This window comes from Zalophus californianus, chromosome 3, assembly GCF_009762305.2.
Source record: "Zalophus californianus isolate mZalCal1 chromosome 3, mZalCal1.pri.v2, whole genome shotgun sequence".
Classification (NCBI taxonomy): Eukaryota; Metazoa; Chordata; class Mammalia; order Carnivora; family Otariidae; genus Zalophus; species Zalophus californianus.
In genome coordinates this window covers 10,681,483-10,707,068 of record NC_045597.1, presented here as the reverse complement: position 1 = coordinate 10,707,068, position 25,586 = coordinate 10,681,483, and the positions used below count along the sequence as shown (strand labels likewise).

The 25,586-nt window shown below is 39.8% G+C and overlaps 1 non-coding gene across 1 annotated transcript; it reads left to right on the top strand.

The window, feature by feature from the left end:
* Nucleotides 1-24,809: 24,809 nt before the first annotated feature.
* LOC113921182 lies at nt 24,810-24,938 on the top strand. The gene has a single exon (XR_003519578.1). It is a non-coding gene; the product is annotated as a small nucleolar RNA SNORA72 (small nucleolar RNA).
* The last annotated feature ends 648 nt before the right edge of the window (nt 24,939-25,586 follow it).

Genomic DNA, 25,586 nt, shown 5'->3' with positions numbered 1-25,586 from the left:
TAAGGTGTCTAAGTGTGTTAGTTTAGGTTCTTAGAGGCCATATTGACACCAGAATCAATTAACCAGATAAGAACATTTTGAGGAAAATGTTACTGCTTTTTGGAGAATGGAAAATCTAGGAGTAATGTAAGATGCTATCCCCTTCTTGGAAAATTTAAAATCTACTTGCTAGTCCAGAATTTCTTTTCTCTCATTCACAATAACAACAATAATAACAAAAACTCTCTTATAAAGTGATATATTTCTTTGGTTCCTTGGGTTTCTCATCCTACATAACCACATTGGGGATTCTGGGCTGTGAGTGATGATCCATTGGAAGAAAGAGTGAAAAGAATGTCAGGAATTTTTCAACTATCTATCCATTAATTTATTCAGCAAAAATTACTTGATTATATACCATGACTGAAACGATGAAAGCAGAAGAGAGAGTTAAGGATGGATTCATGTTATGGATGACTGGGGAGCACAGCCCTAAATGTTGGAGATCATTTCAGGGAGAGCAACTACGCTATCCTACAAAATGTCTAAACGTCTCTTCCCTCTCAAAAACAGCTTGCTGAGATCAGTGGAGAATTGGTGCAACCAAGCACAGCATTTCCTATGTTTATTCAAAGTGATAAGATGTGAACTGGGTTTGTATGTGCTCAGGGATGCAGAATATAGATGTGACAATTTGCTTTTAATTTCCATGATTACAGGTTTATAGAAATCGGTAACCTCATCACAGGCTACTTTCCAAGTATACATTGGGAGCTTTAACTACCTCTAGGAGATAAAATAACTGCATTAGTGCATAATTTGCACCTATTCCTCTAGATCTGTTCTCCATTTAGCACAGGCTCTCTGCCTTGGACAGTTGACCATGGGAATAATATCAGGGGCTTCCTTGTCATCTGGCTTCCACTTGGGTTTGACCAATGGACATGCTGGTAGGTCATTGGAGGGAGCAGGATAATGAGGTCATTTTTTTTTTTGAGGGGAGGGGCAAAGGACGAGGGGGAGGGGGAGAGAGAATCTTTTGTTGTTGTTGTTGAGAGAGAGAGAGAGAGAGAGTGTTTGCATGTGTGCAAGCAGGGTGGGGAGGAGCAGAAGGAGAGGGAGAGACAGAATCTCAAGCAGGCTCCATGTGGAGCCCAATGCAGGGCTTGATCTCACAACCCTGAGATCATGACTTGAGCTGAAATTAGGAGTTGGACACTTAACCGACTGAGGCACCCAGGCACCCCTAATGAGGCCATTTTTTTTAAACCCTTGGCTTTCTCCTTCTGGGGTCATTCTAAGTTGGCTGAGTCCCTTGGTCATTGCTCATATCAAAGTGGCTTCTTAACACATCTCTCACCTTCTGGGTTCAGGTATCTGCTTTCTCCACTCATGCCTTTGGCCTAGGTGTGGTAATAGCTCTGGGGTGTTAACACTAGGTTACTGTACTGTTCTTATAGTACTATTCCTTCCTGGCCCAGGCCTTTCTTTGCAAACAGATTCTTTCTAAATAAACCTCCTCAGATTATCTTGCTACGGGTGTGTCATCTTGTTAGTATCAGGGCTGATCTATCACAGTATGAAATTACATTCTATTTTCTACATTTTATAATTATTTACTTTTTTAAACATACAAGTAAACTCATTGTGGTTAACTTCTGGCATCATTCATTCCCTTTGACCCATCCTGTGTACACCCTAAAATGGCTTTTCAGAGTCTCTGAGGGCAGTGAGAAGTAATTAGTCTCTTAACCTATGCTAAAGACCTTTAAGTGAAGTGATTCCTGTTATTTTAATTCAAGAGCTAAATGTGAACTTGTGACCAGTTGGGAGGTCTGGGCTAAAATAAAGGCCCCTTCCTCAACGACACTCAGAGATGCTGGATAAAATATGGCAGCAATTAAAAATATCCCCAACCATTTCACACCCATTATGATGGCAATTATCAAAAAATGAGAAATGTTGTTGATGAGGATGTAGAACTCTTGTGCATTGCTGGTAGGAATATAAAATGGTGTAGCCGCTGTGGAAAACAGCTTGGCAGTTCTGCAGAAAGTTAAACATGGAACTACAATATGACCCAGCAATTCCATTTCTAGGTATATACCCAAATTGTAATTGTAAGCAGGCACTCAACCAAATACTTGTGTACCTGTGTTCATAGCAATATTATTTTCAATGGCCAAATGGTGGAAACAACCTAGTGTTCATCAACAAACAAATAAATAAACAAAATGTGGTATATACTTATAAGGGAATATTATTCAGTCATAAAAAGAAAGAAGTTCCAGTAAATACTATAAACATGGATGGACCTTGAAAACATTATGCTTAGTGAAATAAGCCAGACATAATAGGACAAATATTATGATTCCATCTATAGAGGCAGAACCTGGAATAGAAGTTACCAGGGGCTAGGGAGAGAGGGAAATGGGAAGTTTTTTGTTTAATGGATACAGAGTTTCTGTTTGGAACAATGCAAAAGTTCTGGAAATGGATAGGGATCATGGCTATCCGTTAATGAGAATATACTCAGTGCCACTGAACTCTATGCTTAAAAATGGATAAAATGGCAAATTTTATGTTATGTATATTTTACCACAATAAAAAAAAAAATCTCTCCCACAATGTGTCCAATCTGAAAATAAGAAAGAGAAATCAGCAGGTGCCAAAATTGAAGACAGATTTAGGAGCAAGGAGAAGAGGCTAAATGCAAATGCCTTACCAAAGGTAGTGAAAGCAGATATCAGCTGATACTCACTCTAAGCAGTGGTGTCAACCTCAATTGCACATTGAAATCACCCAGAGTGCTTAATAAAGTACCGATTCCTGGACCCAACCCCTCAGAGATTCTGATCTAACTGATTTGAGTGTAGCTTGGACTGCCTCTCTAACCAGTGCTGGAAAAAGAATTTTCCATGGAAATGAATTTTCTCTGAATATGAATTCATAACCAAAATTACGAATTACGTGAAGAAAGGAGGGAGGGTCAGCAGACATAATATAAAGGGAGCATTTTCAAGTCCACACAAAAGATAAAAGAAAAATATAAAAAAGAATTAAAATAAATGTATTCTAAAGGATCAAAGATTTAAAGGAAGGAATAGAAATCACAGAAATAGGAATTTGATATTTTAGCAAAGAACAAGTAGATTTGGAAGAAAAAAAAACAAATAAAAATTCAGAAAGTAAATGGAGAAAGATCAAGAGATTGAAAATTTGAAAGACAATGTATAAGGCTTGGAAGAGAACTTATAAGTAACAAGCTCCAATGTAGACCTAAGAGACATTCCTGAATGACAGGATAAGAATGGAGGAGAGACACAATGGTAGAGAACATTCTATTGAGGACAGATACACATTCTCAAAGTGAAGCAACACACAAGTCCTAAGAGAATAATAATAACAAAAAAAAAGTCACTCCAGATGGATCGAAAGCAAACTGTAAGAAACCAAAGACAAAGAGAACATCTTATACTCTCCCTGAGAAGGAAGACTGATGGCTTAGAATTGACAGCTGCTTCCCCATGGCAACAAGAGCTGCCCGAAGATTGTCTTTAAGAGACTGAGGGAGAAGATGCATCATTTCACTCATTCAAGAGTTAAGGCAAAAATCCGGACACTTTCAGATCTACAAAGGAAAAAAAGTGTCCTGCCTTCAGGCCTCCACTGAAGGAGCTACAAGAAAGAATTCAGCAGCAGGGACATCACACAATCTTTTCAATTAAATTAAAGTACTATTAATGCTTATGGGCAAGCTAAAGCATGTACTTAGGGAGATATTTGTAGCTTAATATGTACAAATTAGAAAATGAGAAAAATTGGAAAAAATGTGTCCAAATCAAGAAAATGACAAAGAAAAAACAGAGTAAATCAAAGTTGAAGGGAAAATATAATAAAGATAGAATCAGAAATTATTGAGCTAGAAAACAAAGAAATAATAGAGATGACTAACAAAGTTATCTGGTTTATATAGCAGTCAAATGGTTGCAGAATCTCCATCTCTATATGTATTTATCTGTGTATCTATCTGTCTTCTCTAGAAATCAACAAAAAAATAAAAGAGCCAAAAGGCTATGAGCAAGCATTTCATATGTAAAGCAACATATGAAATGATTAATAAGCAGGGAAAAATTCTCAGCCTCACTACTAATTAGGAAAATGCCAATTAAAAATTTGATATAACATTTCACACCAATCAGATCGTCAAAAATTAAATGAAAACCTGTCAGAGCAAGTAAGGTTGTGGGGAAACAGGAACTCGGATCCAGGGCTGGTAGCAATGTAAATCGACTTAATGATTTTAGAGGGTAATTTGGCAGCTCTCTGCTAAAGCTGAAGATGCACACAGCCAGCATTTCCACTTCTGGGTGAATTCCCTAGATATTCACTGCAACATTGCTTTTGTTATAGAAAAAAGTTCAAAATGTCAACTTCCATCTCTAGAGTAATGGGTAAATTATTGTTTCTAATATACTGGAATACTATACAATATTTAAGATGGCTGGCCTAGTGTGTATGTGTCAATATGCGTTGACATAAAAAACCTAATGTTGATTTGCTACGTGGAATAAGCTAGACTGAAGGACAAATATCATTTGACATCCAGCTACCTAGAACAGGCAGATTCATGGGGACAGAAAGTAGAATGTGGCAGCCAGTGGCTGGGAGGAAGGAGTTATTGTTTAATGGGGACAGAGCTTCTCTTTGGGATGATGCAAAAGTTCTGGAAATGGATACCTGTGATGGTTACACAACATTGTGAATGTGATTAATATCACTGAACTATGCACATATAATTGTTAAAATGTAAAAACAATTTACAATAAAGAATTTAAAAATCTGTAATGTTGAAGAAAACAGTCTGTGGAAAGATAGGTACATGTGCTACCTAAAGATCATAAAATTGTTTATGATACATGCATATGTATTAAAAGTATAGCAAATAGACAGTATTTGCACCAACTTTGAGATAACAGTTTCATCTGGAAAAGGGAAGTGCCAAAAGGGGGGGCCTCAAGGGTATCTGTGATATTTCTTTAAAGATTAAAAGTTCCGAAGGAAATAACAAAATGTTGGCCCTTAATTCTTCGTGGTGATACATGTACATTTGAAATATTTACATTTAAAAAAATGTCCACTTGTACCGTTTAGGGGGATATTCTGATCATTTTGTTGACTATTTCCAAAATTTACAAAATAGAATGACATTGGGGTAGAGGGGGGAATGTCAGACTCCAGATACTATGTATCTTTCACGCATTTTTTTACATCTTTCTTACTCCAGAAAATTTAATTACTAGATATTACCATGTATTGTGGTAGACCAGGGGTGACAAGCATGGTTCCCGGATTTCAATAAATGAAGACGAGCCAGTCTTTTGTGGAAGACCTTCCATACGAGGTCCTTGAGTGAGGAAAATCGTCTGGCACCTTCTGGCTGGCTGAATTGTACATGGATTCTAGCTAACTGTAAATAACCATGAACAAAGAATATCTCAGTAGCCAATATTTTTCTCTGCTGGTATCAAATGAAATTCATTTGGTATCAGCTGGAGTTTTTATAGTGCTAATGGAAGTTATTTTCAGTTATCACATCAGTCCATAAGTATACAAAGGCAGCAATTTCACTGGTAATCTGGAGATCAGTTTGTATGTAGGGGGTATGCTTTAGACTGTTTCTGCAGTGTAAGCTTTTATCTTAAGAAATGTGGGGGAATCATAAATAAAAAGGGAATGATGAAACAGAACATCCAACAAGGGCTAAGGTTGGGCTTGGCAACATTTCATAGCGTGAACATCTGAACTCCAAGATGTGGTGATGTCCAGGAAGCCCTGGGCACAATGGGGAGCTTGCGTATCTGAGAACTCATTCCACCAAATGTTAGTTAGCTCCCCTCCCCATTCCAGTGATAGCTCTTTAAATACTGACAGTTCTTACTCTATGCAGCCGCTGTTTGATCTCATTCCATGAGGCAAAGGAAGGAAGCTGAAACCATCAATTTTTGTTTTTTAATAAACTCATGTAATTTTGCCATACTCCCACCAGGTACGTGAATTACGATAGAGCCCTGTAAGTAAAAATCTGCTCCCCGCAGGATTTTAATTATTTATATTCTTTCAGCAAACAGAACCCCCATCCGTTGTGAGGATAGCATGTATGGAGATTGGAGGATCAAAATGCAGTGCCAAGGTTGTTAGCCCAGAGAAGGGCAATTTAATTTTTTTCCCTCTCAAAATGGACATGCTGAATGACTGAGATATTTGCCCAAATATCATAACTGGTAGTACTGCAGAAAACATTTTTTTTTTTTTTTTGTATTAAGGACTCCAGAGCCTAAGGGATTTTTTCCCCCAAAGATGAAAGACAGGGTTGTATGATTCCTATTACCATGCCTTGTGTTCAACTCTTCGTAGAAGAGAACACTGCTTTTAGAAGGAGTAAGCAAGAATTGTAAACTGAAAAATGGTTTAAATGGTACATTTTGTTAAAAATATTTTACCACAATAAAAAAAAACCAGGAAAAAATGAGTAAGTAAGTAAACAAGGGTTAATAAATGTTGGTTAGGCATGTACACTATGCCAGGAATTGTAGGGAAATGGTAAACATTCCTTGCAACATGCATGCTGCCTTGATTCCTTCTTTTATCTGCTTTCCCTTATGATTCCTTTTTTTTTTTTAAGATTTTATTTATTTGACAGAGAGAGACACAGCGAGAGAGGGAACACAAGCAGGGGAAGTGGGAGAGGGAGAAGCAGGCCCCCTGCCGAGCAGGGAGCCCGATGCGGGGCTCCATCCCAAGACTCTGGGATCATGACCTGAGCTGAAGGCAGACGCTTAACGACTGAGCCACCCAGGCGCCCCTCCCTTATGATTCTTTCTTAGTTTTGAGTAGAGTACCTGGCTAACGATGGGCAAACAAATGTTTATTGAATGAAATAAGAGATAGGCTCCCCGTTCTCAAAGAGTAGGGCAGAAAGAGCACTGTTTTTGTTGCGATTGTTGTTAAACCTAAGAGGAATTATTTATCTACATGTATATATCTTCTGTTTGAGTGCATCTGGAAGCATAGGCTGCGTCTTATGTTTGCATCCTCAACCCTTAGTCCAGTGCCTGGGTGTGCATTGGGTGCCACTGAGACCCCCACCCAGAGGTGCACCTGTACTCCAGCTGCTGGAACGCTTGGCACTTATAGCTCACAACTATCCTTGGCCAACTGAGAGCCATCGTGTCCCCCCTTCTGTGGCGGCATTCTTGCTTAGTTCTGTTTTATCTCACTCTTCTCATTCTACCCCTGAGTTCTGTCACCCAATAGTGGAGCTTCTTGGTGGAAGGTTGAGGTGGTTTATGGAAGTGGTCTCAGTGTGGAATATGTTTTTCAAGGAGTGTAAGAGCATGGAAAATTTTCAGGGAAATCATGTTTAGATCCTGGATGCTATAGGAAAAAGTTTTCCTACAACTCATTCCTGGAGCAATTGTCTGAGTTCACAAGAGTGCTTCCAACTGATAAACGGAAAACAGATCCCTAACTCATCCCAAATCTTACCCATGGGTTGGAAGTGTAAAGATCTCTTGGGCTTCCAATAATGGAAGGCCTTTTAAAATGTTAAGGAAGGGCTTTTGAACCTAGGGATTCTGTATTTCTCTATCTTAATCACTTTTCTATTGAGGGTGAAATTTGGTGTTTTAGACCTGGGTTGGAATGTTCTGGTTCAACTATAGGAATAGTGAGAGTTATGACAATTTTTGTTTAAAGACTTTGTCTTTTCCATTCCCTTCCTTCTGCCAAAGAGTGTAAGATTCTGTAAGAACAAAGCAAAGTGCACTTTAAGTAAGACCTATTGAGTGCTAAAAATGACCTTTCTTGTATATTTAACTGTAAGCAAATCTTTTTGTATATTCTTAAGATTCATCCTCAGTCTGTTTTATTAGCTGGAAAGAAGAGACCTTTGAACAGCCCAACAGTACGGTAGTGTTGCAGAATCTTTTCCGTATAACTGGAATGCTTCTAGAACTACCAAAATTTATAGGATACATTACATAGAATCCTTGGGTCAAACGTTTATGCAATTTCTTCTAGATTCAGGATGTGTTCAGTTAGATAATTAAAAATTATTTTATCGCATTATGTTATAAAATATTTATTCTAGGTATGCTCATTCTTAATCTTACTTCACGTTATAGAATGTTTAATATTTTCAACGTCTTGTTAACATCAGTATATGTAGTATAATGGATTAATTTTTAGCAGTATTGCATTAATAGATAATTAATTTCCAATAAAAGTTTTATTTTAACAATTATTCATTATTTTTTAAATTTAAAATACATTTACATTTTTGATGTGTTGTTTGCCAATAGTAATTTTAATAATTACACAATATGGAAGGATTTTTAAGACTTAGAACATTATGATCATAGGAAATGAAGCAAAATTTTAAAACTTAATTTCTCAACATATTTTTGTTGACTAAAGAGTAATGGTATGATCAATAAAAGACTTCTAAGCATTAAGCTTTATTACATTGGGGTACCAACATAAAGGAAGAGTAATGGAAGTAGATATAAAAGAAAGAAAAAGAAATGTAAACTTTTCTGAAAGTTTAGAAGGCTTATTCATGTACTATTAAATTGATAATAGTGGTGTCAAGAGCTGTGAGATTTTACTGTCCTTGCAAGCTAGTGAGTTAGCCTGCTACAGTTTTATGGATGCTGGTGGAAGATACAAGACTCCTGGGTCAGAGACAGAAGACTTCATTATTCAAGATACAGCAGGCAGCATACGCTTCATGTCTGGGCTGGCACTCCATGACCAGCAAGGACTGTGGCTTTGTAAAGTGTCTACTTGCCTAGGCTGAACCACATATCCCAGAATTCTCTATCCTGTATGTTTCTGGTTAAGACGGCAGGGCCAAAGGGAAGTAGCAGCCATTTAGTGTTTCAAACACATTGTTCCTGATCTCCTAATTCACCTTGTTGGTGGGAGGCAGTAGCTGGGCCTACAGGTAGCCTACCTTCCCCTGGATCCTCTTTTAGCTTCTCTGATTCCTGAGCCAGGTTTGAGTGTCCATCTCTGTGACGAAGGGCCCTGGCTTCTGCAGGATACCTTTGTCACCAGGGTCAGAAGCAACAAGAAGAGACCACTGACTCTCAACAGGTGGCTTTCAAACCATTATGCAACTTGGATTCCATTACATATATTTAAAAACATGCCATAGTTTTCAATTTTAAGCTTCAGCATTTACAATCTGCTAGAAATCATGTTCTTTACAATTATTTAAGCTAGTGAAGAAAGAAGTTCATTTGTCAACTTAAACGTGTGCAAGGTGGCACCTAATTTTTCAAAATAATTTCAGAGGGTGTGTTTTAATTTATAATGTTTAGAGCAATCACGTTTGAGACTTTTGGTTTATAGGATGGTTTATAGGACAAATTTGAGTATGTGGATCTCTGGAGTTTCTGGTACCCCAGGTGGCATCTGGCATCACGGTAGGGCTGGAGCCATCCCTAACAGCAATTTCCCTTTCCTAGAAACACCTCTGTTAGATGATCCTTAGAACTTTACTTTGAGAAGAAAACAATTTAGTATAAAGCCTTCTCCTGTAAGCAAGGAAAAACAGTTTGTTGGTGGTGATGATGAAAAACATTCCCCACAAAGGACATGATCAGGAGTGTTGTTACAGAGCTTCCGGGTTGGTGAACCCATTGAGGTGTAGGGAAAGTGGGGTCTTGGAGGGGGCATGGAAGCTCTGCTCCCCTTCCCACACACTCTGCCCTGTGCATCTCTTCCATCTGCCTGTTCCCGAGGTGTACTCTTTTGCAATAAACTGGTGATCTAGTGAGAAAAAAAGTGGTGTTATAGTAACAGGACCACATAATAATGTGAGGAAGAGCAGGTGAGCTGGTGACAAGTGGTCCAGTCACTTTGTTTGCTCTCACCATGCTTGTGCCTGCAGTGTCTGCTCCAGGCAACCGGCCCAGGATGGTCACTTGGTCAACAAGAACAATGAGAATCTCTTTTCCAGGGATCTGCAGCAGGAGATAGGGAGTTAGAAGACCCGACGTGAGTTACACTTCCTGTGTGCCCATGGACAAATCATTTAACTTGAACTTTCTACCTACCTCTCTAAAATAGTGAAATTAACAGAGCTATTCTGCGAACTGACCAAGAATGCTTCGTAAAATACAAAAAGCTACGGAATTTAATCTGTGATTCCTACCACCTTCTCCCCAAGGTCTCTGTTTATCATAAACATCCTTGCTTAGGGTTTGTTAGAATATGGACTTGTACATTCAGCCCCTCTGTGATCCACAGCACTACATTTATGAAGAAATACAGGTGCTGATGGCCAGCCGAGCCTCTGGCATGTTGATTTCTGTAGAGCAATCAAGTATAAGGTATGTGGTTCTTTTGGGTTTGTGTTTCCAGATCATGTTCTTAGTATGCATGTTTTTGCATTAATATCTGTGAACAGGCATACTCATTTTAAAGATTTTCTTTTCCTTGTTCTCCTTACCAGTTTATGAGACAATTTCCCTCAGACTTGGTATGTGAGCCTGAAAAGGCACCCCGACACTTAGGTTCATTACCCTGTCGAGTGGCTGTACCTTATGGCCTCCAGCGTGAGGGAGAGGAGACCCAGGGTCCATTGCCACCTCAGACAGCAGGTCTTAGCTCCTGTGGTTCAAACTACAGACCTTTTAGGCAGATACCATGAATGATTCTAGCGCTGGAGGATAAACTCCGCAGGGAGAACATTTTCCTTTCTCCTGTTTCTTTGAGAACAAAGGAAAGAAAGATGGCTGCTAAGGCTCCCAGAACCCAAGCTTTTTGCTTGAATTTATAAAAAAGCAAACTATTTGTTAATAAAGCTTGTAGAATGTGGATACAAGTTGAAATTCTGGGAAGATAAGCTTCCACGCTTTATAGACATCTGTATTAGTTTCCTAGGGCTGTCTTCAGAAAGACTTAAAACAACAGAAGTTGATTCTTTCACAGTTCCAGAGGCCAGAAGTCTGAAATCAGGATGTGGAAAGGCTTGGCTCCTACTGGAGGCTCTGAACTGGGACCTGTTCTGTGCTTCTCTCTTGGCTTCTGGTGGAGCTGGCAATCCTTGGCATTCCTCAGCTTGGGGACACGTGACACAAATCTCTGCCTCCCTCTTCACGCGTCTTCCCCCTGTCGGTCTCTGTGTCCAAATTTCCCCTCTTCTTATAAAGGCACCAGTCACATTGGATTAAGTTTCTACCTTACTCCAGTATGACTTCATCTTAATTTAACTATTATATTTTAGTGACCCCCCTTTCCAAATAAGGTCACATTTTGAGATTCCAGGGGTTAGGACTTCCACATATCATTTTTGAAAGATACGATTCAACCCACAAGAATATCTAAGTGCTGAATGTCTGCTCGGGGCATCTTCATCTGTAATGTTGCCAAACAGCCAAGCCTTAGGTCCAAAGCCTTGTGTTACTATTTCTAACACAAACTTTTATATCCTACAGTGCTTTCATTTTTGTGATTACTGGGAAAAATTAAGAAAGAATTTTTCAGTGAAGATTTAGCGACGGGCATTCAATTTAGTCATGGTTTTTAAATTCAGAAGAGAAAGCACTGATCTTGTAACATAATAATTTTTTTTTAATGGAAAGCCTTGGGGATTTAAAGCTCGGTGATTATAGGCTGAGGAGATAACGATTGTCTCCTGTTAATTCTTTTAGGTGAGTGAGAGATCTTCTGTAAGACCTTAATTAGACCTTGTATGATTCATTTTATTTTTCTTCTTCTATAGATTATCTCTTAAAAGCAGTTTGGATTTGTGCTTTTGCAAGCATCAGGATTTCTGGATTTCACACTTAAAGCTGTGACTATTGATCTCAAAGATATTTTGTTTTCAAGATACATGGTCGTTGAGCCTTTACATCTGGAGACTGAATTTCCTGTAAGAAATAATTTACAGAAATGTTCGTCATGTTTTTGTTGTTTTTCAGCATGGAATAGATGAACATTAACATAACCATTTAGCTATAATTATAAATACATCAGATGTGATGCAGTTTTAATTATACAAGGCCAACTGAAAATGCAAAACACGAATATGTGATTTTAATTAAGAAACATGCATAATTACAAGGGGACTTCTCACAGAGAAGAGCACGGGAAAGTTCATTTTCACTCCTCTTTCCTCCTCTTCCCTTAAATGTTATTCTTGTACATTAAATCCCCATGTTCTGCTCGGAAATGTTCTGCTCTAGTTTTCCTTTATTGCTCCTAGACACTAGGAGTTAAAACCCAAATCCAACTGAAAGCCAGTGTGAGAGCCTGTCTGAGAGCTTCACTGTCTTTAGAACGGTGAAGTGGCCCACCGTCGTTCATTTGTATTGTCACCAAGCAAAATCTCAACAGGAGTGGATTTCTGACCCGTCGACCATTTATTGAAGATATTTACATCAACATATACACAGTAGGAACGATATTACACTGTAAATTTATAAGAGCTTTATACTTAGTTTAAAGATTGGAGGCTGCCCTCTGTGTACATATATCTTTATTAGTTTGCATGAATCTTGATGTCTACATCCTCAAATCAATACGTGAACTTTGCAGATAGTGAAGAATACTAAGGCTCCGTAAGTACTCACATACTGATAATACTTCCCTTAGAGTCGTCTTTATTCCCTTTGAATTGAGCATGATTAAATACCTGTTTACTTTGTTAGTAAGTAACACGAAGGGTGTGAATTTCTCACTATCAACAATAACTATCAATTACATGATTAACCCTTAACAAATATATAAAAACTTACAAACCAATGGAATGCGGCCTCCTTCAGTGCTCTCCTTGGAGACACAGGCCAATAATGCTACCATTTCTCAAGTCAGGGAGACCCAGGCTTGAACCATGAATCTCAGCGTTTCTGGAGGCAAATCACAGTTTCTTCCCCTTCTTTCTTCTTCCAGGCTGATCTCAGAGCTATTTTACCTGTAGTGTTAGCATAATGCCAAGTGCAATCATTGTCTTATATCTGATTTTCATGCATCCTAACAATAATTATGCATGTCATTAAATATTAGTCAGTGTTGAGGTAAGATTTACTTATTGCCACACAAAATTCTACTCTCATATGATCAATTCACATATTTTGTTGCTCAACAAAAATGGCGTTCTAGTGAAGAAAACAAATTAAAGGGGGAACACTTTCATCAATCTGGCAAAAACCTGATTTAGGATGATTCTTGGAATTGCTTAGCAACAAATCACTTTCGTTTTACAACACCGGGTGCAATTTGACTACTCAAAACACAATAAGAGGGAAATTTTCCCTCAACCATTTAAGGATTTTTCACTGCTATTGCAAATGTTTAAGTGGATTTCTCAGAAACATGTTGGAATTAAAAACAACAGTCTCCTTTTGAATTAGTGTCTTTTTATCTTTTAGAGGCATTTTTGGGGGAAACTTTGTTACTTAACACCATTTAACTGAAAACACAATGATCATTATGGAGATCATTTATCAAAAGCACTTATTAAAAGCACTTTCCTGGATTGAAGAGGTTTGTTGCTGTGGGAAGGAAATATTTCATTAAAGACTACCTTAGTACAAAAGCATCTCTGCAGCTTCCATGTTGTGGAAGGAGTGTCAGAGGCATTTCGATGAGCAGTCAGTGGGCACGTAGGCTAGTGAACACTGGTTTGTAGTTTAAGTCCTGCCAGATTTGACTCCCCAGCATTATCTCTCTCCTTCATTACAAGCCACTAAGATGATTATCCTGTGTCAGTTTGCCATACAGAAGTTTCTTGGTGTCTGACTATGTGTGTCCATTGTTCAGAGAAGGATAAAGGGCAGAATTATCGCAGTGCTCACCCAGAAAGTGGATGGACTTCTTCTGAGTTGTGTGAGAAACCCCAGTGAGCCACTTAATGGTGTGCCCCAGAGATGTACCTGCTCTGAGAATGGGGTGTGAGATCCCGAGAGATACAACTTTCTGACCCATATGTAATACATGGTTATTTGAGTGGAATAGATGGGGGCTGAGTGCTCAGTTTAATTGACTTTTTTTTTATTAATCGGAAATTACTAAAATACTAATCTCACCTTACTACTTTTCAATCACTAATTTTCAAACAATTAGAAAAATATATTGAGTATAAAAACAACAAGTGGACATACTCTGAAACATGACCTCTGGAAAAAGCCTTTCCTGACTGTCCCACCTGGTTACATGCCACCCCCATTTTAACCAATTTCTAGTCCCAGACTGGGTTTTGTTTCTTTTTCTGATAGCACTCAGCACCACCAGAAATGATGAGGAATATATGTTGGATTACATGTGCACTGCATTTTCTCTGTTAGAAAACAAGTTCCATGAGGACCCTGGCACCATGCCTGTCTCGTCCACCACAGAATCCCAGACACTGACCAGCTCCTGGCATCTAGTGGGAGCTCAGTGTATTTCTTGCCTGAAGGGGTAGATTTCAGAGTATCTTAGAGTAAGGTTTTCCAAATTGCCTGTTAAGGAAGATCATGTCTATGGAATTTTAGTAAATATTACATGATAAAGGGGATCTGAGGTCAAATAAATTTGGGAAATGATGGGATAAACAAAGCTAAACAGATGCAGTAAACATAGGATTTCTGAGCATCTTTACAAATCCTAATTATCTTATCACAGAGCCCTCTTTTGTTGAGGACCATCTTGACCAACATTCAGAGCACTAGACTTTGGGAAATGTTGCTGGATAGAAAATGAGGACGCGAGGTGCCTGGGTGGCTCAGTCAGTTGGACTTCGGACTCTTGATTTCAGCTCCGGTCATGATCTCAGGGTTGTGGGATCTGGCCCTGTGTCTGCCTGTGTTGGGCTTTTGCAGCGGGCTCCACACTGGGCTTGGAGCCTACTTGCGATTCTCTCTGTCTCTCTTTCTGCCATCCCTCTGGCTCGTGTGCTCTCTCTCTCTCTTAAAAACAAAACAAAACAAAAAAAAGAATGAAAAGAAAGACAATTCTGTTACTTGGGGTTAGTGGTGATTTGGATTCCATATACATAGGAATATATTACAGGAGATTAGATATGCTCCTTTAAGTGAAGTAATCCATGTCAAATGGCCAATAACATTGGGAAGTGTGTGGGGGAAAAAAGGTAGAATTGTGGTATGCGACCCTTGGGTATGGTTGAATCCAAAATCTCACCACCTTGTTCATTTCTTGAGCCTAATGATTTCCTGAGAACAGCTCAGGGTCATATGGCAAAGCATGAAGACAAGAGAAGTCAGAGCAACAGTTCTGTTTCTATATCATGAACTTCTGTGACCTGCATGTATCAGCAGTGCATCCATTCAGTAAGATGCCTTTTACTTTTTCTATGACAGTCCCTTTTACTTTGCTTTTTTAATCACAATGCTTTCTATTTAAGAACCACCTTTTGACCTTGATCTTGGGTGTACATTTTTCTCCTGGACTTTCAATAAGTTTTTTAAAATGATCTTTTGACTTCTTATGGGACTTTTTTCTTTTTTACTTTTTTCACCTATGCATTTGATATTATTTCCCTAACCAATGCTGTTATTTTATAATAGCAACTTTCCCCAAAATTGAATAATCAAATGGTTTTTCTCTCCCTGGTCATGTCTGTGCTGATATTATTATGTTAAATTTGATCCTATGGTGAGAAAATATTACAGAGTTGTTCTACCTCAGATGTTCTCTGAATCATTTTTTATTGCTCACAGCCTTATCTAATTTCTTTCTTTTTCTTTGGTATACCAAAATTACCTATTTTATGGAATGGTAACTTATAAAAAAAAAAAAAACAACCCAAATTTTGCATTTGGTCCTGATGAATTATTTTGCTGCCATGTAGAAATCTAAGATGCTGCCTACTACTAACTGGTCTAATTTCACCTCGCCTTTCTCAAAGTGCATAAACATTTCCTTCTAGTCTTATTGCTGATAGGTGCTCTCTGTCCTGAGATTCCTGGTTTGCAGACCACGAATTCCAGTGAGTCACTGAGTTCCTTCCCGAATCCATATAGCTACTAACCATGCCTGTAAGCCGAATGATGTCTTGGATATGTATGGATTAGTATTTTTCGAATATAAGTAGCACTTAAAATTAACTAATTCAAATTATTTGAAAGCATTAACAAATTCACAGGGGTTTGTCTTTTATGTATTTTCTTCGTAAAGGATAATAAAGTATAAATACGAGCTTAAAAGGGCCTAGGAAATGTTTTGGTGTTAAAAGCATCCTCCAAGTTTCTTCCCTCTTTCCGTAAGATGTTCACCCTATTATAGTACATGTGGTTCTCCCTGAACGTTATGCTATACGTAATTCTACATTCCCTCCTATTCCTCTCTTGCTTTTAGACTTTATACCCAGCAGTGTACCAAATGGTTTTAGGAGTCTGGAACTCCTTTCCTTTAATAATATCTGCTCATTCATTTTTCATACCTTGAAAAATATGCATAGGGTTCACACTGACTGGTTCTCACCATTGGCTGCATATAAGAATCACCTGCAGAGCTTGAAACACCACAGATGACCCCCACCCCCCAGATGAGCATCTCCTGGGAAGAGAGGCTAGTTGGGCACCTCTGTTTTTGGAGTTCCCTGGGAGATTCAAATGCATAGCACGTGGGGAAGAACAGCTGCCAACTGTGGGCCAAGCATCATGCTTGGTGCCCAGCTTCACGGGAGTGAACACGTTAGATTCGGGAATCATCTTGTCTGAGAGCCTGGCCTTGTGGGAAATCTCCCAGCAACTTCTCTTTGAGTCCAGTCAGCTTGTCAGCATTTGCATTGTATTTCAAGACCCTGCCATTATTGCATAAAAGTTAAATTACTTAATTAGAAAATGCCAGATATAACTGTTTGGTTCTTGGCCTTCAAAGCTCAGATACCAGACTATCTGGCTCTAGGCTGCGTGCCTGGCAAAGCGAGTGCACAGTGCCCGGCACACGGGCATCCATCAATAAATGTTTGTGTTGAATGAACAATCAAGTAAAAGAGCAGTGCTTGGTATAAAGGACTTGTTTGCCAACCCTTCAGAGTGCCAGTTATTAGTAGTGGGGTAAAAGTGTACAGAGGACAAATTCCTGATCACAGAAAGTGGTCACTTATATGCAAGGCTGTTTCTATTAAATTTCAAGCATATTAGAGTCCTTACTGCCGAATATGACAAATTGTCCTTAATTCTGAGCAGAATAAACTAAATTTAGGTTTCTTTCCTACTGAAGCACTTCCCAGTTTTGTTTGGTTGCTGTTACTGTTCCAGGTTTGGTTTCCCTCCCTCCCTCCCTCCCTCCCTTCCTCGCTCCCTCCCTTCCTCCCTCCCTTCCTCCCTTCCTCCCTTCCTTCCTTCCTTCCCTTCCTTCCTTCCCTTCTCTCTTCTCCCTTTCCTTCCCTCTAAGGCTGAGAAGACTTTAACCCACCTTCTTGCCTACTAGATGACTTTGGGAAATCTGGGGAAGCTTCATCCCGTGTATTTCCTCATCTGTAAAATGGAAATAACAGCATCTACCACATCCTGTTTAAGACACTAAATGACATATAAAAACACATTTAACATGATACATAGGAAGTGCTGTATAAATGTAAATTGTATCTGGCCATACTCTAATCTCATTTTACAGATGAGGAAAATGAGACCTAGAGAGTTTCACCAACATGCTCAAGGGCCCTCAGCTACCTAGGACGGAGTACCTACTTGGTATGTGGTGGCAGAGGTAGATGCCCCAGGGAGGGGTGTACCTTGATTATAGAAACATCTGTAATAACCGGAGGGTGGCATAGGTAGGGCTCTGTAGGAAGCTTGTATAAGTCTGTAACAAAATTCCTGAGAATAGAAGGGAGGATGACAATGAAAATAATAGAAAAGCGCGACTACAAGTAGGAGGCACATTGGAACTTTGGCCAATGGAAGGCAAATAGATCGAATGAAGAAGGATGGTGTATCAGTTATTTATTTCAGAATCTTGCTGCACAAGAAACCACTCCAAAACTCAGTGGCTTTAAAATAGTAAGAATTTATTGCTCGTGTATCGGGGTGTTTGACTAGCTGTCAGTTGATCTGGAATGATTTTAGCTGGGATGACTGGGGCAGCTCCATTCTGCTCCATAGATGTTTAATCTTGCTTCAGGCTGACCCATGGCACACTCTCCTGATGATAGCAGAGGGCAGGAGTGAGTAAGCAACAATGCACAAGCACTTTTCAGGACTCTATTTGCATCATACCTGTTAGTATCCACTGGCCAAGGTAAGTCACAAGGCCAAACGTGCTTTGGGAGTGAGGCATGTGCCTTGATAGGACCTAGTTCTACTTTCTAAGAGTGGTTCTCCACAGCTCTCATCTCTGCTGTCCAAGATGTCCTCATTTTTGTTTTCCTTCTTGGCTGTTTCTGAAAAGGGATTGGAAGATGTACCCTTTGAACAACTTTCTCAACCTGCTTCTTATATCTTGAACAGTCTTAGTTCCTTTGAGGTTACTCTATGTATTAAAAACGAAATCCACAGTTTTTTGGAGATGTGCTTCTCTCTCTATGTAATCCTTGATGTTTTCTGTATTTTATATTGCTGTGGGACAATGCCCTTAAGAATCTTGAGCACTGCCTGGGTGGCTCAGTTGGTTGAAGCATCTAACTCTTGATTTTGGCTCAGGTCATGATCTCAGGGTTGTGAGATCGAGCCCCATGTAGGGCTCCATGATGGGCATGGAGCCTGCTTGAGATTCTCCCTCTCCTTTGCCTGTGGCCCTACCCAACCCCCCCAAAAAAGAAAAAAAGAATCTTGAAAGCCCATTTGTTGAGCTTTGTGGGTCTGCAAGGCACCACTTTAATTATCCAAGAAATCTCAACAAAAGGTCTCACAGACACACCCTTAATTTGGTCTTTACCCATGGTCATGTCTTAATTTGAGAATCTTTTCTGTCTTGAAAGGTTGGAGATGAAAATCAGTTTTATTTTCCAAACTAGCAGGTTGTGGCACATCTATAGTGTGAGTTCATCTCCCAAGTTGTTCAGTTATTTTCTGAGTTCACCTCTTCCTTGTAATTCTTCATTATATACAGCTAGTTAGAAACAGCTGACACTGTTAGTATTCAGCCTTCAACTTTCTTTGCTCAAGTCTAGAATTTCATCAGGAGCATTATCTGTCTTACATTACACGGTTTGCCACTAGGATAACATGAGTCACCCAACTTCCCATCCTCCTAAAATAGTTTTCTTACCACTTTTTCTAGGTTTCTACAGCAGTTTTATTTCCATTTTTCTAGGCTCTACTTACCAAATAGTCACAAACCAATGCCACATACTTTGGGCTTGGGTTATAGCAATACCTATGCACCTGTCTAACAGTTTCTGAGTCAGTTATTTATTGCCCTGGTAATGATACACAACCATCAGCCCAAAACTCATGGCTTAAAATAATGTGTTTATTACTTAAGCATGTAGGTTCTTGGGTGGGCTTGTATATCTGCAAGTTGGTTGACTGTCAGCTGTTCTAGGACACCCTTTGCTGTGATCACTGGAGCAACTTAGCCCTGCTCCGTATGTCTCTTGCCTTCCAGCAGGCTAGCCTGATTACATTCTCATACTGGTAGCAAGTGATGGAGGGCAAGCAAGCACCAACATGCGAGTGCTTTTCATTGGGGTTCAGAAATGTTCAAGACTCTGTGCTACACTGGCTAACATCCCATTAACCAAAATGAATCGCATACTAAGTCCAGAGTTGGGAAATTATACCCTGCCTACTAAAAGGTAAGGATATAGGGACAGGCAAAGAATTAAGGCCATTAGTGTAACTGATATAGATGGAAAGTGAGAAAGGATATTACCTCTAATGCTGACCCGAGATGGACATTTGGGATCCAAGATCCAGTGTTCAACTAACAAGAACTACTAGGGTCTGAAGGCCCTGGGCATGATAGTTAAGATTCAAAGTTAGGTTCTGTCCTGTAGTGGGGGGAAACTAGAGGATTTGGTAGGGAAATGGTGGACTCTTGAAAATGGGGAGGCAAAAGGGCAGGGACTGTCCCAGCATAGAAGCCCATCACCAGCATATGGGCCAAAGTATACCAATGATAATTGAGCAGAGACTCCACATATATAGCTTAACTAAAGCAAGATTCTTTTTACAGTAACTTGAGTAAGTTCCTGTAGTCCTTTACATTTATGGCCCCATTTGCACATACATCATTTCATTGGATGCTCACACCCTGTAAGTAGGCAGAACAAACATTATCTCAAATTTTCTTTTTTAAAAAAAGATTATTTATTTTAGAGAGAGAGAGCAAGCAAGCAGGGGGAGGGGCAGAGGGAGAGAGAGAATCCTGGAGCAGACTCCCTGCTGAGTACAGAGCCCGATGCGGGGCTTGATCTCACAACCCCAAGATCATGAGCTGAGCCAAAACCAAGAGATGGATGCTCAACCGACTAAGCCACACAGGCGTTCCTCAGATTTGTATATGAGAAAAATGGGGTCCAGAAATGTCACACAGCTTGTCCAAGTTACCGAGATGGTAGGTGACAAGACTGGATTCAGAATCCATCCATGCTCACCTGAGATGCACTTTGCATTGTCGCAGAACAGTTAGTGAGGAGTGATGTTATGCTGGTAGGGCACTGTGGAAGACCTTTCTGGAAGAAAGATACAGGGGGTTCTTTTCTCATGTGGATTGTAGAAATGGCACAGAGGAAAAGCAAAACACAAATGGCAGTCTTCCATTTTCCAGACACCTCTGGGAAATGCATTCTAGTAAAAGCAGAGAATTTGGCACATTCTTGTTCTGCCTTACTTAGAAAGTAGAGGAATCAAGGAGGGGGTAATTTCCCTGCTGGAGTATGTCTCATTATCAAAGAAGGGGTTAAAGATGTGGAAATTATGGGAATCTATGTAGGAAATGTTGTTTGAAACTGAGAAGAGTGTGAGATTTCACCCTTCTTCACAAGTTAACAGGTCAGCCTGCCACAATTATAAATATACCAACAGGAAGCAAACATGAGGTCTCTGGATCAGAGACCGTTTATTACTCACGAAGCCCTGAGCATGAATTTCCAAGCCCCAATCCCTACAGAGCTGCACAGAGAGCTACCTAAAATGTTGTAGTTAAACCACTACAAGCCAAAGAAAATTACTCTTCTTTCTGAGTGTGGTCACTAACCCCACTGATAGGAGTGTGGGTAGGATTAGGGGCTGGGAGGGAAGATGGATGTTAAGTGGGGAAGGCAAGGATGAGCTGGGAGCCACGGGTACTAGCTGGGATCCAGGAGGATGGACTGGAATCTGTGTTGGTCTCTCATAGCCTTCTAACCTCCAACTTTGATGATGGGGGTGTCGACCAGGAGCAGCTGGCACCCTTTGTCAACAAGCTAAACACTCTCCTGACCACAGAGTCACAGAAGTTGAAGGTGACTCCCCAGTCAGCAGGAGCTAGAGTTGCTGTAGGCCAGCGAGGTAAGCGGGCAGATCAATAATGCTTCCAGCCCAGCTCTGATCTTCAAAGCCTTCAAAGCAATATGGCTTCTACGTCACTACCATCTTCCAAATCACCTGCAGAATGACTCTTACTCTCCCCCCAGAATTACACACACACACACACACACACACACACACACACACACACACACACACACACACACACAGGAATTCTGGGAAATGTAGTTTTAGCTTAGCTAAATTGACAGTCCTAATCCCGATGCCCTATCTGTGTTAATTAGACTCAGGGGATGCCTCTAATCATCACTAGGGTCTTTCATATCGGCTTTCAGACTGTGGATGTCTTTCAGTCTTCTCTTTTCTGCACTATGCCATCCTAAGCCTCTGTCTTTTCCTTATATTTTTGCTACTCTTGAATCATCCTCTTTCTCTTATTTGTATTCTCCAAGACTTCCCATCACTCTGAAGATGATGTGGCCGAGTGCCAGGCAGTACCCTGGCAAAGGCCCAGGCATCTCAGCTTATAGGAATGAGAACCTCATGGTTCCCATGCTTTGTTCTATGTCCTTATGATTTTTAAGCTGTGTTTGTGCTGAGCTAGGTGTGTGTTGTGTTTCTGCAGTCAAGCGTGCCTCGTTAGGAAGTCTGTCTTACATACAGATTTACTGAACCTGGTGCTGACTGCATCCCCTGATTTCAAGTGGGTCAGAGTGTTTTTCCTAACAAAGAAGAGCAGTATGCTTTGGCACAGCTGCTTGGTATTTTTCCTAGAATGCTAGAAGGAAGCAGACATTCATTTGGTTTTGCCAGTCTCTCTTTGTCTAAATTGTCCCATTTGGCTTAGCCTGTTGGCTTTAGTCTATTAGGATAGCAATTGTAGGAAACTGTTCCTCTTGGTTTATGAGCTTGAACCCAAGTGCATCAACGTGTGCCTTAGCAGGACAGAGATTTACATAAATATTTCTGGGCTATCAGATCTCTGCGAAGACCATTTCCATGTTCCAGATGTAGGGTATGAATGTGCAAATCCCACGTGGAGATCACAGTTCACTAACTTGTGGATGGCCCCACAGAGTAAAGGAGTGATTCAGTATAATGACTCCACACACTGTAGACGAGAGACACAGAAACACCATTCTTTTGGCGCTGTTTAAAATTTGGGCAAGGAGCCATGTTTCTGAGGCAAGAAGAACTGCCTTTTCCTTTTCATAATAATAAGAAAAAATCTTTAGCATTTTGGAATAAGCAATATTTATCTCTCAATTAGTATTAACAGCTAATCAGGGTGCAGCAGGGTAGTAGAGTTCTCGTCAAACAGCAGGCGGCTTGTTTTATTTTTTCAGTGCCACTTAAAGATTATTTGAAAACTCTCCTTCAGCAACCAGTGTGTGGGGAGCCACGTACCCTCAGTCAGAATTTAAAGTGATCCAAAATACAATATTAATGATTGATGCACAAGCTCACAGTTTGGCGCTGGGGCTTAATTAGATAAGCTTTGCAGCTGTTTCCGGGTGAAGGCAACTTGATGGGATGCAAAGCTGTTACGCGACTTCCCGTCTACAGGGTATCTACTGAGGCGGAAACAGAAGCAAGCTACTAGGAATTGTGATGATGACATTCTTTTTCAGTGCTGAAATGAGTAGAAGTCTGATTGTGGAGGAGAGAGAAGAAGGATTTTATAATTAAAAAGGTAGGCTCGGATCTTCTGTTCCATTTATTGATGAACTGAACACTCATAAAAAGTAGCTAGTGCAGCCAAGCCACGATCTGGTGAGACATGTGTGAAGAGCTTGTGTGCGTGGCTCTCTTGGTCCATGCTACTTTGCAAAGTACAAAATCCTCTTGTCTCAAATCTGACATCATGGTTGTGGTTAGGCCATCTAGTGTCTTATTCATGCAGACGTATACCTGCAAAAGCTGCTCTGGAATCACTCACCCTCCCTGAAAACTTAAGAAGAATTTAAACTGGGCTCGATAGCATTTCATTTCACCGAGTCAAAGAGATTGTCAACATCTAATTACCGTAGGAGTTGGGAGTTTTCTGTGTCTTGAGCTGGAAATGACTAGAATGCACCGTATAGTGTCTGTCTGCAGCTAAACTGCAGCATGTGTGCGTGACCTCTATCACGTGAGACAACTAAAGAGTACAATTTACTGAAGCTCATTGTAAATTAAATGTGCAAGACTTCAGGAATGTGTCCCACCAGACTGAGGCTGGGAGCTCTCACATAGTGGTATTGTTAAGTTGACCTTTAAAACCTCTCTTTCCAATAAAAAGTAAGCCTGTCTGGGTGTTCTGTGTTGTGAAATAATTCTAATAGCCATCTATGAAATAAATTCTTGATAGCTCCTTGTCAGTATCTATAAAATGTGAAGTTACACATGAATGCCAAGTATTTTATTTTGTTGTGTAGGTGAAGCTTAATGAGCCTTCTCCTGATTGTTTTAAATCAATTTATGAGAATGTAGAATCAACCTGACTCTTTCAGTGTAAGTAAGGGAGAAGTGAATCTTTCTGAAGGTACATTAAATCTCTTGGGTTATTAAATTGTCTTTCCTGCACTGAAAAAGGATTTGTGCACTGCCTTGTTCCTTCCTGTTAAAGGTGTTGCAAGGTGAACAACTAGGAATTAGAAAAGTTGAAAAATCAAGTTCGAGTTTGGCCCTTTTCTGGCTGTGTGATCTTGGTCAGTTTTCTAAGACTCAAGCCTCCCTTTCCTCATTTGCAAAATGGGAAGAATGGTCCCTTGCCTCCTTATCTTCCAGGATAATTTTGAGGATCCAGCTGGATAGAACATGTCTTTAGGTTCAGATCTGAAGTTGAGTGTGTCTAATATTTTGCAAAGGCACTTGTAATAAATTAATAGTGGCTTCTGGGAGGCAGATCCTCATAGTTCACGTCATAAAGCTACTGAGAACAGATCACTGTCTCTTAAACTTTCCACTGAGCAAGGACAGTGGCTGTTTTTGGGTTTCCAAAGCTTTTCCTAATGGTACTACTTTTACCACCTGCTTGTTTGGAAAAGATGAGGAAGGAGTGTAAGATAATTCACACAGAAACAGAGACGAGGAAAATCAGATTTTGTGCACAGTTGATTAAATTACAAGTTAAAGCTTGGACCCAAGCATTCTGGTTCCAAGGTGAGTGTTGTCCTCTTTTTAGTGGATTGTCTCTGTGGACAGTCTGCAAATAAATGGAAATGGAGAGGTGGACTATTGAGGAAATGTGTGGTTGACTTTGGAATTGAAGAGTGCAGATATCAACAAAGCAGGTAATTCATTAAAGGAGATCAATAAGCTTAGCAGCAGGGTTGCCATGAGCACTTTGAAGATAACTGCCTTGGGTACACATGTCAGTTGACTATATTGTGGATTTTTTAAAAAGTAGAATGTACTCCATGAATATTCTTGCTGTCCTGATTTTGTAATAATCGGGGTAGGCTAAACATTTGCTATATTAACCATGCATGTGTCCCCAGACCTAGTTCTTCCCTAGGTCTGGTTTTATCAATGCTGGTGATAAACCAAGTCTGATTTGTATGAGGCATCTTATGTGGGAAATGCCTGTAACTCTAGGTATCTAATCATCCTTGAGAAATGACAGTACAGCTAGTGTAATAACGTTTGAAGATAACCATTGCTAATTTGATGATTACCAGTTGCCATTAAGTGAATTGTAAAACTATTGTGTTTTATTTTCTAGAAAAAAAGTAGAATGTACTCCTTTTAGTTGCATGAAATAATGATTGTTGAGCACTTGCAAAGGATGCTTCTATCCTTGTTCCATTGATAAAATAATTGACAAACGTATGGTTCCTTGGTGTCTTTTCTAATTGATGCTGACGGAAAAGCAACAGCAAGTTGTAGGATTATTGCAATACTCCATCAAAATCTCTAAGGATAGAGATGGATTATAGTGCTTTAAATATCACCATACATCCTAACAGCGATCAGTAAAAATTACCGATGCTGGACTGAATTGATGAACCAAACAAAGCCTGGTGGTATACTAAGAGAAAGGTAGGCATGAATTATCTGGGTGGAATGTAGGAAATGCTATTAAAAAGTTAATGCATAGGTGATGTACACGGGTCTTGAAATGTACAAACAAGCACTTAACTTGTAGAATAATAGTAATCGTGATGAATGAGAACAGCAATTACTTTTATTTAC